At 36.8% G+C, this 15,760-nt stretch overlaps 1 pseudogene; it reads right to left on the reverse strand.

Annotated features, from left to right (window-relative positions):
• Positions 1–1,763: 1,763 nt before the first annotated feature.
• On the reverse strand, positions 1,764–7,999 carry LOC136391697 (ADP-ribosylation factor-like protein 8B pseudogene; annotated as a pseudogene).
• Between the last annotated feature and the right edge of the window lie 7,761 nt (positions 8,000–15,760).

Genomic DNA, 15,760 nt, shown 5'->3' on the forward strand with positions numbered 1-15,760 from the left:
GTCCCCGCACAGCCTCAAAGGATGACACAACCAAATGCTTCGTATGTCAGCATGCTACAAGAAGAGATGTAAATAGAGGGACACAGGGTGATGTGCATTGAATGTAACTAACCACTCTGCTGCATCCACGTTTTGAGGAATATCACAGTTTGAAAAATTTTTAAATGTAAGGAATAAATTTATACCTATAAATTGTCCTAAAAATATCATCATATGCGAATACATATTTGAAATTCTGCTAATAACAATACTTCTTTATTTACAGATGGGAGGTATGAGAGAATTGCATGAGATAACAAAAATTTTTATTTTAAAAATGTATAAGGCAACATTAAAAAAGGTAAATGTATGTTCTTCTTGTTTCCATAAATTGGTTATCAAACAAACATGATTTTAGGTTAATAAAACTATAACTGGAACTAATTTCATTTTTGAAAAAAAAGACCCTCACTCCCGGGGGTCAGCAAGCATGAAAAAAGCTCACTACTCAAAGTGTTAACCATATTTTTAAATAAATAAAAAATATTATGTACTACTAATGTTAAAATTGCACATATGAAACCAAATTTGGTGTCATTAGAAAAAAGTGTAAAGTTGGGGATTTACAGGGCCCTTCAGAAGTCGGGGCCCAGGGTGCACACTCAGTGCACCCACCATTAAGTTTGCCTCTGGGAATTAGTGCTCTTATAAAAGAAATGCCAGACAGTTCCCTTGCTGCCTTGACCTTGTGAGGATACAATGACAAGGTGACTGTCTATAAATTAGGAAGTGATGTTTCCAGGTACTGAATCTGCTGGTACTTTGATGTTGGACTTCCAGCCTCAAGAATTGTAAGAAAGAAATTTCTGTTGTTTATAAGACACCCAGTCTGTTTTTTGTTGTTGTTGCTGTTATAGGAGTCTAAATATACTAAGATAGTCATTTTGTAAAGAATTAATTTATATCAAATGTGTTATCTTCATTCTTGTGTTTTTCTAGGCACCTGGTGACAATCATTTATGTTTGCTCCAGTTCCAATAAGTCTTACCACTGCACGTCATCCTCCAATGCTTGGGTCTCCATATTGCTTTTCTTGAGACTCCTTAGAAGAACGGCTTTTCCCTCAGCAACATCAGTTCTTCCCATATCCCTAGGTACCATCTGGTGATGAAGAATTCTCAGAAAGCAGAATATTTTAAAAACTTGTCATTTAAGGTCTCACCAGTGTAAGGAACCAGTAACAACAACATTGATGTGGTTTCTCTGTTCCCTTTTGTTTGCAGGTCATTTTTTAAACTTCTAAGGTGTAATTACACATTTCACATTCAATTGGGGGATATGTAAGCATTATGTTCATATCCCACATGAATCAGGCTAACGGTTCTCTAAATACTGTGTGTGGTAGTACAAACTTCATGCTGTAACAAGTCAGTATCTATGTTAAGCTAGTAGTTTTTATAATGAAATATAGACAGACATTTATAGAAAACCAGTATAAAAATCTGCCCCAGAAACACCAGAACAGAAATATGCAATTTTCTTGATTTAAGATGGTCAAAGGTATGTTTGTTGAAAATAAGTGCCAACTTTATCATGACAGTTCTAGCTGATTCTTTACGAAGGATTAGGGATACATATCTTCAGCAAAGCATATGAGAAATAAATTTTCAAAAAGGCAATTTCTTGGGTTTAAGAAGAACTATATTCAGGGAAGTACTTCAGAGGAATGGACAATAATTTTAGGATTATAGCCAGGAAGATTGGAAGAGTTAAGGGGATGCTTTTCAGCTTCTTCTAGATTTTGAGTTTTGAATAAACTGCTGAAGTATAATATCTGTATTATACCTTTAATTTTTTTTGCTTTTGGCAATAAATTGAATAGCAGCAAATTTCTCTCCTGAGTGGCAGACAGGTTCATTTTTTCTATGAGCTGTTTCTCACCCAAGGCATTGGGAAGATCTCTCCTGTTTTCAAAGACTAACACTGGAATTCCTTATAACTGGTTTAAGATTATAGCTTATTTCATGAGGTGTCTATCTTTTCCATATCGGCAGCATCTATCATGTGAACAATGGCACTAACCCCTCTGCAGTACTGCTCCCACGTGCTCCGGAACTGTGTTCCGTGTCTTATGTTCCAGGGCTTTATCGTGATCTTACTTTTACTTTTCTCACATTGAAGCTCACTGTGGGCATCACATCCTCACTGAATTGACCTGACACGATGACATCGACGAAGGTGTCTTGCTGGAGTGTTGCTGCCCCCAGAGCTCAGCTCCATCTCCTCCATCTGTAGATTGTAACATCCTTCCAGAAGAGCAAGTAGAACCAATCCAACAAGAGGGAGATGAGCGCCCTCAGGAGGTCATTCAGGAGGCAGAGCGCATGTGTTCATCATGGCTAGAGTCAGGAAGCCAAGCGAAAGAATCTTAATTTAGTTTCAACACCCTCAGATTTATTATTTTTGTCACTCAAATCAGGTAACCTTTCTGATCCTCAGTTTGCGTATCTCCAAAATGGGGACAATTAAAACTTTAGTTATATGTAAACATTTGAAAATTTATCATGAATTACAAAGTTGAATAAACATAAGATGGTATGGCATTATTTGAATTGATATTATGTATTATTTTTCTCAAAGGCCATCAAATCGTCATCTAAAAGACTTAACACACTGTATCATTTTGTGTGTGTGTGTGTGTGTGTGTGTGTTTTAAAAGATTTTATTTTATTTATTTTAGAGAGAAGGGAGAGAGAAAGGGAGAAAGGGGGAGCAGGAAGCATTAACTCCTCGTAGTTGCTTCTTCTATAAGCCTTGACAGGGTAAGCCCGGGGTTTCCAACTGGGACCTCAGTATCCCAGATCAACACTTTATCTACTATGCCACCACAGGTCAGACAGCACACTGTAGAAAACATCTTCCAGTGTTTGGTGGGGTGATTGTACAAGTGGAAAAATCAAGTTTAGTCTTTCTAAGTTTTGAAATCCAGTGCACTTTTGCTATGTGGGTGAGGGTACTGAGAATGAGCTGATGCTGCCAAACCAGTCAAGGTTTCTTTGTGCAGGCCACAATCAAGGTCAAGCCCTGTTCCTTTCAGAGAGACTGTATTTCCAACTGGAGAACATTACTTTTTTTCCAAACCAAGGGAAGAATACTAGTAATACTAATAATGATTTTTAAAAAAAGTTATAATACTTATAGGAACTTTTTGTGTCAGGCAATATTTGCACTTTATATCATTTTACTTACACTGTATTTGGACTAATAGTTAAAAGTCTTGTTCTATTGCTGTCTGAACTGACATTATAATTGAGTTGACATTATTAATTTATGAAATGAGTATTCATAGAGGGTCCAACATGTGACGAACTTTTTTTTTTGTTTTAGATAATTAATTTTAATGGGGTGACATTGATTAATTAGGGTACATATATAGATTCAGAGAAAACAGCTCCAGGTCATTTTGACATTTGATTATGTTGTATACCCAATACTCAAAGTCAAATTTTCTTCTATCACCTTCGATTTGGTTTTCTTTGTGCCCCTCCCCTTCTCCCACCCCCTCCTTCTCTTCCCTTCCCCTCCCCCTGGTAACCACCACACTCTTGTCCATGTCCATGAGTCTCTTTTTTGTATCCTACCTATGTATGAAATCATACAGTTCTTAGTTCTTTCTGATATACTTATTTCACTCCGTATAATGTTATCAAGGTCCATCCATGTTGTCGTAAATGATTCTGTCATCATTTCTTTTTTTTTTTTTTTAATAATTTTATTTTTTTAATGGGGTGACATCAATAAATCAGGATACATATATTCAAAGATAACAAGTCCAGGTTATCTTGTCGTTCAAATATGTTGCATACCCACCACCCAAAGTCAGATTGTCCTCTGTCACCTTCTATCTTGTTTTCTTTGTGCCCCTCCCCACCCCCTTTCCCTCTCCCATTCCCCCCTACCCCCCGTAACCACCACACTCTTATCAATGTCTCTTAGTTTCACTATTATGTCCCACTAACGTATGGAATAATACAGTTCCTGGTTTTTTCTGATTTACTTATTTTACTTCGTATCATGTTATCAAGATCCCACCATTTTGCTGTAAATGTTCCGATGTCATCATTTCTTATGGCTGAGTAGTATTCCATAGTGTATATGTGCCACATCTTCTTTATCCAGTCATCTATTGATGGGCTTTTTGGTTGTTTCCATGTCCTGGCCACTGTGGACAATGCTGCAATAAACATGGGGCTGCATGTGTCTTTACGTATCAATGTTTCTGAGTTTTTGGGATATATACCCAGTAGAGGGATTGCTGGGTCATAAGGTAGTTCTATTTTCAGTTTTTTGAGGAACCACCATACTTTCTTCCATAATGGTTGTACTACTTTACATTCCCACCAACAGTGTATGAGGGTTCCTTTTTCTCCACAGCCTCTCCAACATTTGCTATTACCTGTCTTGCTAATAACAGCTAATAGAACAGGTGTGAGGTGGTATCTCATTGCCGTTTTGATTTGCATTTCTCTAATAGCTAAAGAAGATGAGCATCTTTTCATATATCTGTTGGCCATTTGTATTTCTTCCTGGGAGAAGTGTCTATTCATATCCTCTTCCCATTTTTTTATTGGATTGTTTGTTTGTTGTTGAGTTTTATGAGTTCTTTGTATATTTTGGATATTAGGCCCTTATCTGAGCAGTTGTTTGAAAATATCATTTCCCATTTTGTTGGCTTTCTGTTTATTTTGTTATCAGTTTCTCTTGCTGAGCAAAAACTTCTTAGTCTGATGTAGTCCCATTCATTAATTTTTGCCTTCACTTCTCTTGCCTGTGGAGTCAAATTCATAAAATGCTCTTTAAAACCCAGGTCCATGAGTTGAGTACCTATGTCTTCTTCTATGTACTTAATTGTTTCAGGTCTTATGTTTAGATCTTTGATCCATTTTGAGTTAATTTTTGTACAGGGGGACAAACTGTAGTCCAGTTTCATTCTTTTGCATGTGGCTTTCCAGTTTTCCCAGCACCATTTATTGAAGAGGATTTCTTTTCTCCATTGTGTGTTGTTGGCCCCTTTATCAAAAATTATTTGACTATATATATGTGGTTTTATTTCTGGACTTTCTATTCTGTTCCATTGGTCTGAGTGTCTATTTTTCTGCCAATACCATGCTGTTTTGATTGTCGTGGCCCTATAATATAGTTTGAAGTCAGGTATTGTAATGCCCCCAGCTTCATTCTTTTTCTTTAGGATTGCTTTGGCTATTTGGGGTTTTTTATAGTTCCATATAAATCTGATGATTTTTTGCTCTATTTCTTTAAAAAACGTCATTGGAAGTTTGATGGGAATTGCATTAAATTTGTATATTGCTTTGGGTAATATGGCCATCTTGATTATATTTATTCTTCCTAGCCAAGAACAAGGTATATTATTCCATCTCATTATATCTTTTTCGATTTCCCTTAACAATGGTTTATAGTTTTCATTATATAAGTCCTTTACATTCTTTGTTATGTTTATTCCTAAGTATTTTTTGTTGTTGTTGCAATCGTGAAGGGGATTATTGTTTTGAGTTCATTCTCAGTTGTTTCATTGTTGGCATATAGAAAGGCTATTGACTTCTGTATGTTAATTTTGTATCCTGCGACCTTACTGTATTGGCTTATTGTTTCTAGTAGTCTTTTTGTGGATTCTTTGGGGTTTTCGATGTATAGGATCATATCATCTGCAAAAAGTGATACCTTTACTTCTTCTTTTCCGATATGGATGCCTTTTATTTCTTTGTCTTGTCTGATAGCTATGGCTAGAACCTCTAGTACCACATTAAATAAGAGTGGAGAGAGTGGACAACCCTGTCTTGTTCCTGATTTAAGGGGGAAAGACTTCAGTTTAGTGCCATTTAATATGATGTTAGCTGATGGTTTATCATATATGGCCTTTATCATGTTGAGATATTTTCCTTCTATACCCATTTTGTTGAGAGTCTTAAACATAAAATTGTGTTGTATTTTATCAAAAGCCTTTTCTGCATCTATTGATAAGATCATGTGGTTTTTGTTCTTTGTTTTGTTGATATGGTGTATTACATTAACCGTTTTACGTATGTTGAACCATCCTTGAGATTCTGGGATGAATCCCACTTGATTATGATGTATTATTTTTTTAATATGTTGTTGTATTCGATTTTCTAGTATTTTGTTTAGTATTTTAGCATCTGTATTCATTAGAGATATTGGTCTGTAATTTTCTTTTTTTGTGCCATCCTTGCCAGGTTTTGGTATGAGGGTTATGTTGGCCTCATAAAATGTGTTTGGAAGTATTGCTTCTTCTTGAATTTTTTGGAAGACTTTCAGTAGAATAGGAACCAAGTCTTCTTTGAATGTTTGATAAAATTCGCTTGTATAGCCGTCAGGGCCTGGACTTTTATTTTTGGGGAGGTTTTTAATGGTTTTTTCTATTTCTTCTCTACTGATAGGTCTGTTTAGGCTTTCTGCTTCTTCTTGACTCAGTCTAGGAAGGTTGTATTGTTCTAGGAATTTATCCATTTCTTCTAGGGTGTTCAATTTAGTGGCATAAAGTTTTTCATAGTATTCTACAATAATTCTTTGTATATCTACGGTGTCCGTGGTGATTTCTCCTCTTTCATTTTGGATTTTGTTTATATGAGTTCTTTCTCTTTTTTCCTTGGTAAATCTTGCCAAGGGTATGTCAATTTTGTTGATCTTTTCAAAGAACCAGCTCCTTGTTCTATTAATTTTTTCTATAGTTTTTCTGTTCTCTAATTCATTTATTTCTGCTCTGATTTTTATTATCTCCTCTCTTCAGCTGGTTTTGGGTTGCCTTTGTTCTTCTTTTTCTAGTTCCTTAAGGTGGGAAGTTAAGTGGTTCACTTGGGCTCTCTCTTGTTTGTTCATATATGCCTGAAGTGATATGAACTTCCCTCTTATTACTGCTTTTGCTGCATCCCATAGATTCTGATATGTCGTATTGTCATTTTCATTAGTCTGTATATATCTTTTGATCTCTGCACTTATTTCTTCTTTGACCCATTCATTTTTAAAAAGTATGTTGTTTAGTTTCCACATTTTTGTGGGATGTTTTTCCTCTTTTTTGCAGTTGAATTCTAGTTTCAAGGCTTTATGATCAGAAAATATGCTTGGTACAACTTTAATTTTTCTGAATTTGCTGATGTTGTTTTTGTGGCCCAACATATGGGCAATTCTTGAGAATGATCCATGTACACTAGAGAAAAATGTATACTCTGTCACTTTGGGATGAAATGTCCTGTAGATGTCTATCATATCCAGGTGCTCTAGTGTTTTGTTTAAGGCCACTATGTCTTTGTTGATTCTCTGTTTGGATGACTGATCTAGAGCCAACAGCGGTGTATTGAGGTCTCCAAGTATGATTGTGTTTTTGTCAGTTTTTGTTTTAAGATCAATAAGTAGCTATCTTAAATATTTTGGTGCTCCTTGGTTTGGTGCATATATATTAAGAATTGTTATGTCTTCTTGATTCAGTGTCCCCTTAGCCATTATGAAATGGCCATTTTTGTCTCTGAGTACTTTTGCTGTCTTGTAGTCAGCATTATCCGATATGAGTATTGCTACACCTGCTTTTTTTTGGATGTTATTTGCTTGGAGTATTGTTTTCCAGCCTTTCACTTTGAATTTGTTTTTATCCTTGTTACTTAGATGAGTTTCCTGTAGGCAGCATACAGTTGGATTTTCTTTTTTAATCCATTCTGCTACTCTGTGCCTTTTTATTGGTGAGTTTAATCCGTTTACATTTAGTGTAATTATTGATACTTGTGAGTTCCCTATTGCCATTTTATATCTTGCTTTCTGTTAGTTTTGTGTCTTGTTTGATCCTTCTCTTTCGTTTTTCTATCTTTTGTTTTTATTTGGTTGTATTCCATACATCTTTCCTCTGTTGCTATCTTTTTTATCTCATGTGCTTCTGTGGTGGTTTTTTCAATGGTGCTTACCTTTGAGTATTGAAAAGGGTCCCTACCCTGTTCATTGTAGCGAACTATTTTGTGAGTACTTTTGCACTCCATCGTCCTTTGCTACTGTTAATCTCCATCTTCTCCCCCTCTTTCTTTTTGTTGTTGTCACAGTTTAAATTTGGTTTTATTGTGTTCTTCTTGGAGCTTTTACTTGTGGCTCTGTTTTTTTTTGTTCTTTGTATCTGATTGGAGAACCCCCTTTAGTAATTCCTGGAGTGGGGGTTTTCTGATGATAAATTCCCTCATCTTTTCTGTATCTGTGAATGTTTTTATTTCTCCTTCATATTTGAAGGATAGCTTTGATGGGTATAGTATTCGTGGCTGAAAGTTCCTCTCTTTCAGGACTTTAAATATTGGGGTCCACTCTCTTCTAGCTTGTAGAGTTTCTGCTGAGAAATCTGATGATAATCTAATGGGCCTTCCTTTATATGTTGTATTCTTCTTTTCCCTGGCTGCCTTGAGAATTTTTTCTTTGCTGTTGGTTTGTGTCAATTTCATTATGATATGCCTTGGAGTAGGTTTGTTGGGGTTAAGAAAACTCGGAGTTCTGTTTGCTTCTTGAACTTGAGGCTTTAGTTCTTTCCACAGGCTTGGGAAGTTCTTATCTATTATTTGTTTGAGTATGTTCTCCATTCCATTTTCTCTCTCTTCTCCCTCTGATATACCTATTATTCTTATGTTATTCTTTTTGATGGAGTCAGATAATTCTTGTAGGGCTATCTCATTTTTTTTAATTTTTGAGTCTCTTTCTTCTTCTCTCTGTTGTGCCTCAAGTTGCTTGTCTTCTATTTCACTAATCCTCTCTTCTATCTGACCTGTTCTATTAGCTAAGCTTGTTACTTCGTTTTTCAGCTCGTGAATTGAGTTTTTCATCTCTGTTTGATTTGTTTTTACAGTTTCAATTTCCTCGGACATATATTCTTTGTGTTCATTGAGTTGTTTTCTGAGCTCCCTAAATTGCCTTTCTGTGTTTTCTTGTATATCTTGGAGGATTTTTAGGATTTCTATCTTGAATTCTCTGTCATTTAGCTCCAAGGTTTCCAATATATTAAATTTTTTCTCCATAGATTTTTCCTCATCTAGCTGTGTTACCTCTCTTTCTTTTTTATCCATGATATTCGATTTTCTCTTCCTTAATGGCATCTGAGGGTGGTTTTGTTGATAGTATTAATGAGATTTAATAAGGAATAAAAAGTTAAAAAAATAATAAAAAAAAATAAAAAATCGAAAAGAGTTGTTTTTTTAAAAAAAAATTAATAATGAAATAAAGAAAAATAAAATAAAATAAAAATTTTAAAAAAAGGAAATTATTCCCCCCCTCCTTTTTTCCTCTCCTCTCCTCTCCCCTCTTTCTTGAGAAATTCTTGTGGTGAACTGTGAATTATAACAAACAATGCCTGTGATGGAGGGCCTGAATTGGGGAAAAGTAATAAAGGGGCAAAAAAAAAAAAAAAAAAAAAAAAAGAGCGTATGGACTCACAAAAAGCAAATAAGAAAAAAATTTGGGTCAAGAATAAAATGATTTGCTTTTAGGTGTTGGTTGTCTAAGAGTTATGATGAGAGGAATAAGAGGAAAACGAAAAAATGGGGGGACAAATTAAAAAATTACTATTGTGTTTAGTGGAACAAGAACTAGATAAAATGGAGAGCCAGGGATGGGAGCACTGCTAGTGAGTTAAAAAGGTGAAGTAAAAACCCCCCCAAATGCCACAAACATAAGTTTGAGTCCCAGATAAGATAATTTGTTTGTTATTGAGGTTTGAATGAGAGGAGATATAAAGGAGAAAGGAAGAAACTAATATAGAGGGAGAAAAGAAAGACAGAGAGAGACAAAAAGAGGGAACCACTAAAAGAAGAAAAAAGAAAGGAGAGAGAGAGAGAGTTAAGGGTTTTGGAGTGCAACCCTCATAGAGAGAAAGGAAGAGAAGAGAAAAGATAATGGGAGATGTAACACTTATGGGTAGTGTAGTTCAAGGAGAGGAGAGAGTAAGACCGGCAGAGAGTTAATCGGCCAAATTGGAGGAGGAAAAAATGTATCAAGAATGAAGATAAAAGAAACAAACGAACAAATATAATAAAATGGGATAGGTTATAAAGTCTGCAGATTATTCTTGATTTTGAGAGGTTATCTTCTTGCTTTTTTTTTTCTCTCCCTCTTCCTGGTCGGTGACTCTGTACCCCGGGTTCTGCCCCTTTGGATCGCTCAGGTAGAGGTTTGCAGTTGATAAGTCTCTATGGCAATGTCATGTATTGTGCTTTAGTCTCGTTGGCAGTCGAGGCTCATTAGCATTTATAGGCTTCGACAGTGAGAGAGTCCATGTTCCTGGAGCCTTTCTCCTAGTCTTTCCTTCCTCAATTAGTAGCCTGATAATCCAGCTATGGGGTTGCTGCTGCCTCTGCCAGGATAGTAAGAGGCTCAAAGAGCTGGCAACTCCCCACTCTATTTCCACTCAGCACAGGGCTCTGGGTAAGGCTCAGTCAGTCAGAGCTGCTAGCATAATCAGGCGGGCTTTCCGCCCACTCAAAGACCTCTGGCTCTGTGTGCCACTCTGTTTGGTAACACAGGCGGGCGCCCACTTCCGGGGCGCTTGGAGGAAACTCTCACTCACTGGCTGTGCGCGCAGACCAGGATATCCGGCCAGCAGTCTCACGCTCTGAGTGAAACCCCCAACCGCAGGGAAAAGTTGCAGCGTTGGAATTGAGTCTCGCTCCGTCCCCGTGCACGGCTTTTGCAAGGCGCTGGGGCGGCCCGAGATTCTGCTTTGGCCCACACAAAGGCCCCTGACTCTGCCCCTCTGTGCGATAACATGGGCGTGCACTGCCGAGGCACTCGGAGGAATCTCTCATTCACTATCTGCGCGCGCAAACCAGGATATGAGGTCGGCCGCGTTTCCCTCTGAGTGAAACCCTCCAGCATGGAAAATCTCCACCGTTGGAATTAGTTCTCAATCCCTCCTGTGTGTGGCTTTCCCAGGGCACTGGGGCTGCCCAGAGACTCTGCCCTCGGCCCACAGAAAGGCCTCTGAACCTGCCTCTCCGTGGGGCAACACGGGCACCCACTCTCGGGGCCTAGGAAGAAATCTCTCGCCCACTAACTGCGCGCACGCCAACCAGGAGACCGGGTAAAATGGCCGCCCCACTTGTCTTTCTTTGTTTGGGTTTGGCGCGAGTGTTAGCTTGTATTGCCCGGGTTGCCACAGGATCAGTTTTTCCTCGGCTTGGATCTCCGTGCCACAGCCTGGTTCGGCCGTTTGTGCCGCGGCCTGGATCTATTCACCACCTTTGCCTGCCTCAGTTTCTATATTCACAGTTACCAGAGAAAGCCACCCTGTTTAGGTTAGTGAGGAAGGCAGAGCATTTCTTACTCCCTATTTCCTTCGGGGTTTGGTTATATATTTAGCCAATTTTTCACTCGACCATACCTTTGGGTGTATTGAGAAGCTTCTGGAGGCTCCAAGTGTAGGTTTTTCTGTTTCTGGTTGAAGATCTTGTTGAGTTTTGGGGGAGATTTATCAGTATCGCTTCCTACCCCACCATTACTCTGACGTCATCCCTCGTGATGAACTTTTATTTGGGAAGTGGAAGTTAGATATTTCCCTGGAGCCTCAGGTCCCAGTTATTTTTGGTTCTATGAAATTATAAGCTCCTTATTCCTCAGTCTTTAACAAATTCTCATCATCATCTAATTGCCTTTATTCCTACTCTATCCTTTGAGTATTGGGACTTCTTTTAACAAAGTAACCGAACTGCTTTACATTTTCAAACTTTCCGGAGGATGCTCTCATCTTTTCCAGGTTTAACTGAACTTGACTCAACTTCAAGGCTAATCTTGCTTTGTAATCCCTGTGTGTAGTTTTGTTTATCTAAGGATAGATCTCAGGTCACAGGGACTACTAGTCCATGGGTGTAGCATTATCATTGTTCTTGGTCTCTTATTAACTTCCTTCATATTTTTTAAAAATCACCTTTATTTGTAGATTGTAACATCTGATTTAATTCAATGTAACTAAATTTCTTTAAAAAAGCATATAACTTAATAGATATAAATTGATATCAGCTAATATTATATTTACATACAGATAGAAAATTATAAAGAACAGCTATTTAAATTATATTTTACTTTTAAATTAAACCTGAGTGCAATATATAATAGTACAGTCAGAAAACCTTATTAATGAACTCATTCCAAAGACAAATAATTCACATACCCCATAGATAAAATTATTATCCTGCAATTTTTTTCGATTCATCTTGCTTGCTTAACCAAAATTAATTTGTTTTAAAATGCAATTAATAAATGTTAAAAAATTAACAAACCCAAAGTCAGATTAAGGGTCACTATAAGAATAAATGATGGGTGTTTGGATTCTTGCTATCAGATATAGGCAGCAAACAACAGAAATAATGAGACTATTTTGTCCTAATAATAAATTAGTAACTTCTAATCATGCTCATTTTTGTTTGGTTTTTTCACTCTGAACACAGAGTCAGTATATGGTCCTCCATGTTAATGGAGAGTGACATCCCTAATGCAGAAGAAATAACCAGACACTTGAGATTTTTCTTGCAGCCACAGCAGTTTTTAAGCCTCAGAGAATGATTAAAAAAGAAGAAGAGGTAAACACTTGTTTCAGAAAAATAATTTAAATTTTCTTCTGGTGACTTCAATTTCTGAACTCCAAATGCCCTTTCAACCTCTTAATTTCTATACTTCCAAGGAGGATGAAAGAGGAACTAAATAATCCCAAAACTATTAATTCTATAAAATCATAGAGAATAGCTCTTTCATTCAGCAACATGACTAACATCCAACATAGAGCCTACTACATTCATGGTATCTAATAAAGTTTTGGTGAGTGAATGAATGAGGAAGAAACAAGGTCAGAAGAGACTGAAAATGTTTGGATATCTCAGACAAAGATCAAGCATTTAGCCACATGCTACTCACCAATCTGAAAGTTCTAAGAAATAAGTAATAAAAAAAGCAATTACATATTTAAATAAGGTTCAAACATGCTTTTGCAGGTGAATTGAAGGCAGTGTCCCTGGCAGTCTGATATTAATGTACTTGTGCTTTAATGAGAAGGACATTTACAGAGTTCTTTTTCCAGTTACATGGGAAGCTCCTAGTATTTATGACAAGCAGGGCTGCTATTTGCTTCAGAGGACTTCTGAATGTGCTCAGGAAGGAAAGTCCAGGTTAATAAGCATTCATGCCAGTAAAATGTTTCCACCAAGTTCGCCATGCCTACATCCTCCCGCAGAATTTAATTCCAAAATATTTGCCTTAATTTTCACAATTCAGTTCCTGACTTAACAGTTTTCACAGTGGTTATTTTTCCCCCTGGTAATATTGGGAATGACGAGGGAGGTTTGAGTTATGTACTTTGAGAGATGTGGTGCTAAGATATGGCTGTTTGCACAGTGGAGAGGATTTAAAATTGGTGCTCTTATCCAACTTTTTAACTTTATTTCTTCTGGATAGATTATAAGTAATATCTTTATAATTTCACTTCCTCTGGTTCTTTTGTTATTTGCATTCTGTGACTTAGAATGCCTATCTTTCTATGTAATTCTTAGGGGCTTCACCGAAGCTGCACTAGATTTGCGCTACAAATGGGATGCTTCCTAAAAGGCTGTAGGCTGTTATGCTGGTACACGTTTAATCAGCATGTCTTTCTCTTAGATCATCATTCTAAGAACTGTTCTGTGTGAATCATATAGTAATCTTACCTGGAATCAGAACATTTAGAAAGTAAAATAACTATGAAGTGAAGTCACATCATCTGTTTATTATTAGTCTTTTGTGGTGTTGAGAAGAGTTGCGAAGTTTTGATTTTTGTCTATTCTATAATTTTTAGAAAGATCATACACACACAAAAAACACTAGTACTATCCTGTTTACACAGATTGTGCTTATTTTGTGCTTAATTTTTAACACTGCATCAAAAGAGGTATTTTGCAATACATTAAAAATTAAATGATTTGCTATGTGGTATTTTATACTTTTTAGTTTAACATTTTTTGAACTAATGTTATTTATGGTTATCTGAAATAGAACATACATAGAATGTATACTTGTCTAATACATATCTTCAGAAGCTGTATCTAGTTCCATTTCTAAATTTATTGCTTAAATATATATTTTAAAATATGTAGCTTATATAAATGTGTCTCATTTTTCTCTTTTCAAATGCTTTCCTGTTCACAGTAAAAGGAGAAAACCTAAATTTCAACAAGCTCAGGAAGCTTTCTTTCTTTTTTTTTTTTTTTTCTTTTTCTGAAGCTGGAAACGGGGAGAGACAGTCAGACAGACTCCCGCATGCGCCCGACTGGGATCCACCCGGCATGCCCACCAGGGGCGACGCTCTGCCCACCAGAGGGCGAAGCTCTGCCGTGACCAGAGCCACTCTAGTGCCTGGGGCAGAGGCCAAGGAGCCATCCCCAGCGCCCAGGCCATCTTGCTCCAATGGAGCCTTGGCTGCGGGAGGGGAAGAGAGAGACAGAGAGGAAGGATGGGGGGGTGGAGAAGCAAATGGGCGCTTCTCCTATGTGCCCTGGCCGGGAATCGAACCCGGGTCCCCCGCACGCCAGGCCGACTCTCTACTGCTGAGCCAACTGGCCAGGGCTAAGCTCAGGAAGCTTTCTGAAAAACAAGCCCACCTTCAATACAGAAGAGAATTTAATATAAATAAAAAAAAATAGCAACTGACATTTAGTGAATACTTACAATATCCCACACACCATTTTTAGTGTTTTGTATGGATTATTTTATTTCAAGTTTACAATGTTACTCAGTTATTCTCATTTTACAACTTAAAAATGGTCCTGGAGTACAGATCTGGAACTCTCAATTTTTCAGCCTTCTTATCTCAAACAAGCATTTTCTTCACCACCTTTCATATACCTACTCCCCTCTTTATACCACTGACCTTTTGTTCACTAGTCACCCGTTAAAGCTTAAAGTCAAGTAGTCCATTTTTTGCTACCTTGTCTGATTCTAATTTACCTACTCAGATTCTCCAATTGCAGCAAGTCTGTATTAGAATAATGCAGAGATTAACATGGCCTGTGCAAAGCTATTGCACAAATTCACAAAGTATTTTACATTTTTATGTTACTGAGTTGAACAATTCAATAATGGAATTGTATCAACTCTCTCTAAATTGACTTATAGAGTTTTTGCAATTGTAATCAAAATACCAAAGAGTTATTTTTATTTTTGTTTTTTAGGAATTTGAAAACAAATTCTAAAATTTGTGTGGAAATGCAAAAGGCCAAATATATCTGAGACCAGAGACAGCTTGAAGAAAAAGATCAAGGTTATAAGACTTGCTCTACAAATTTCAAAAATAACTATAAAACATAGTAATTAAAAGCAGGTAGTATTAGTGAAAAGACAGACAAAGGTATGAGTTGAACAGAAAAGAAACTCAGAAGCAGACCTCAAAATTAGGAACATATAATTTTTAGCAATGGTAGTTTTGTAAAACATTGAGGAGGATTAATCTCTTAAATAAATATTGTTGCAAAAACTGGTTATTCATAAGTAAAACACAAAATTAAATGAACCCCATCTCACCTAATACACACAGATACACATGTACTCACAGTCAATTCCAGAGGAATTATAGAACTAATGTGAAGAGCACCAAATAAAAATTCTAGAATATAATATAGTAGTCTCTCAATATAATCTTTAGGAATCTGAGAATAAGGAGTGATTTGTTAAGACAAAAAATTAGGCAAAAACAGAAAGACTGACAGATGGACTA

The sequence above is a fragment of the Saccopteryx leptura genome, chromosome 2, assembly GCF_036850995.1.
Source record: "Saccopteryx leptura isolate mSacLep1 chromosome 2, mSacLep1_pri_phased_curated, whole genome shotgun sequence".
NCBI classification, from domain to species: domain Eukaryota; kingdom Metazoa; phylum Chordata; class Mammalia; order Chiroptera; family Emballonuridae; genus Saccopteryx; species Saccopteryx leptura.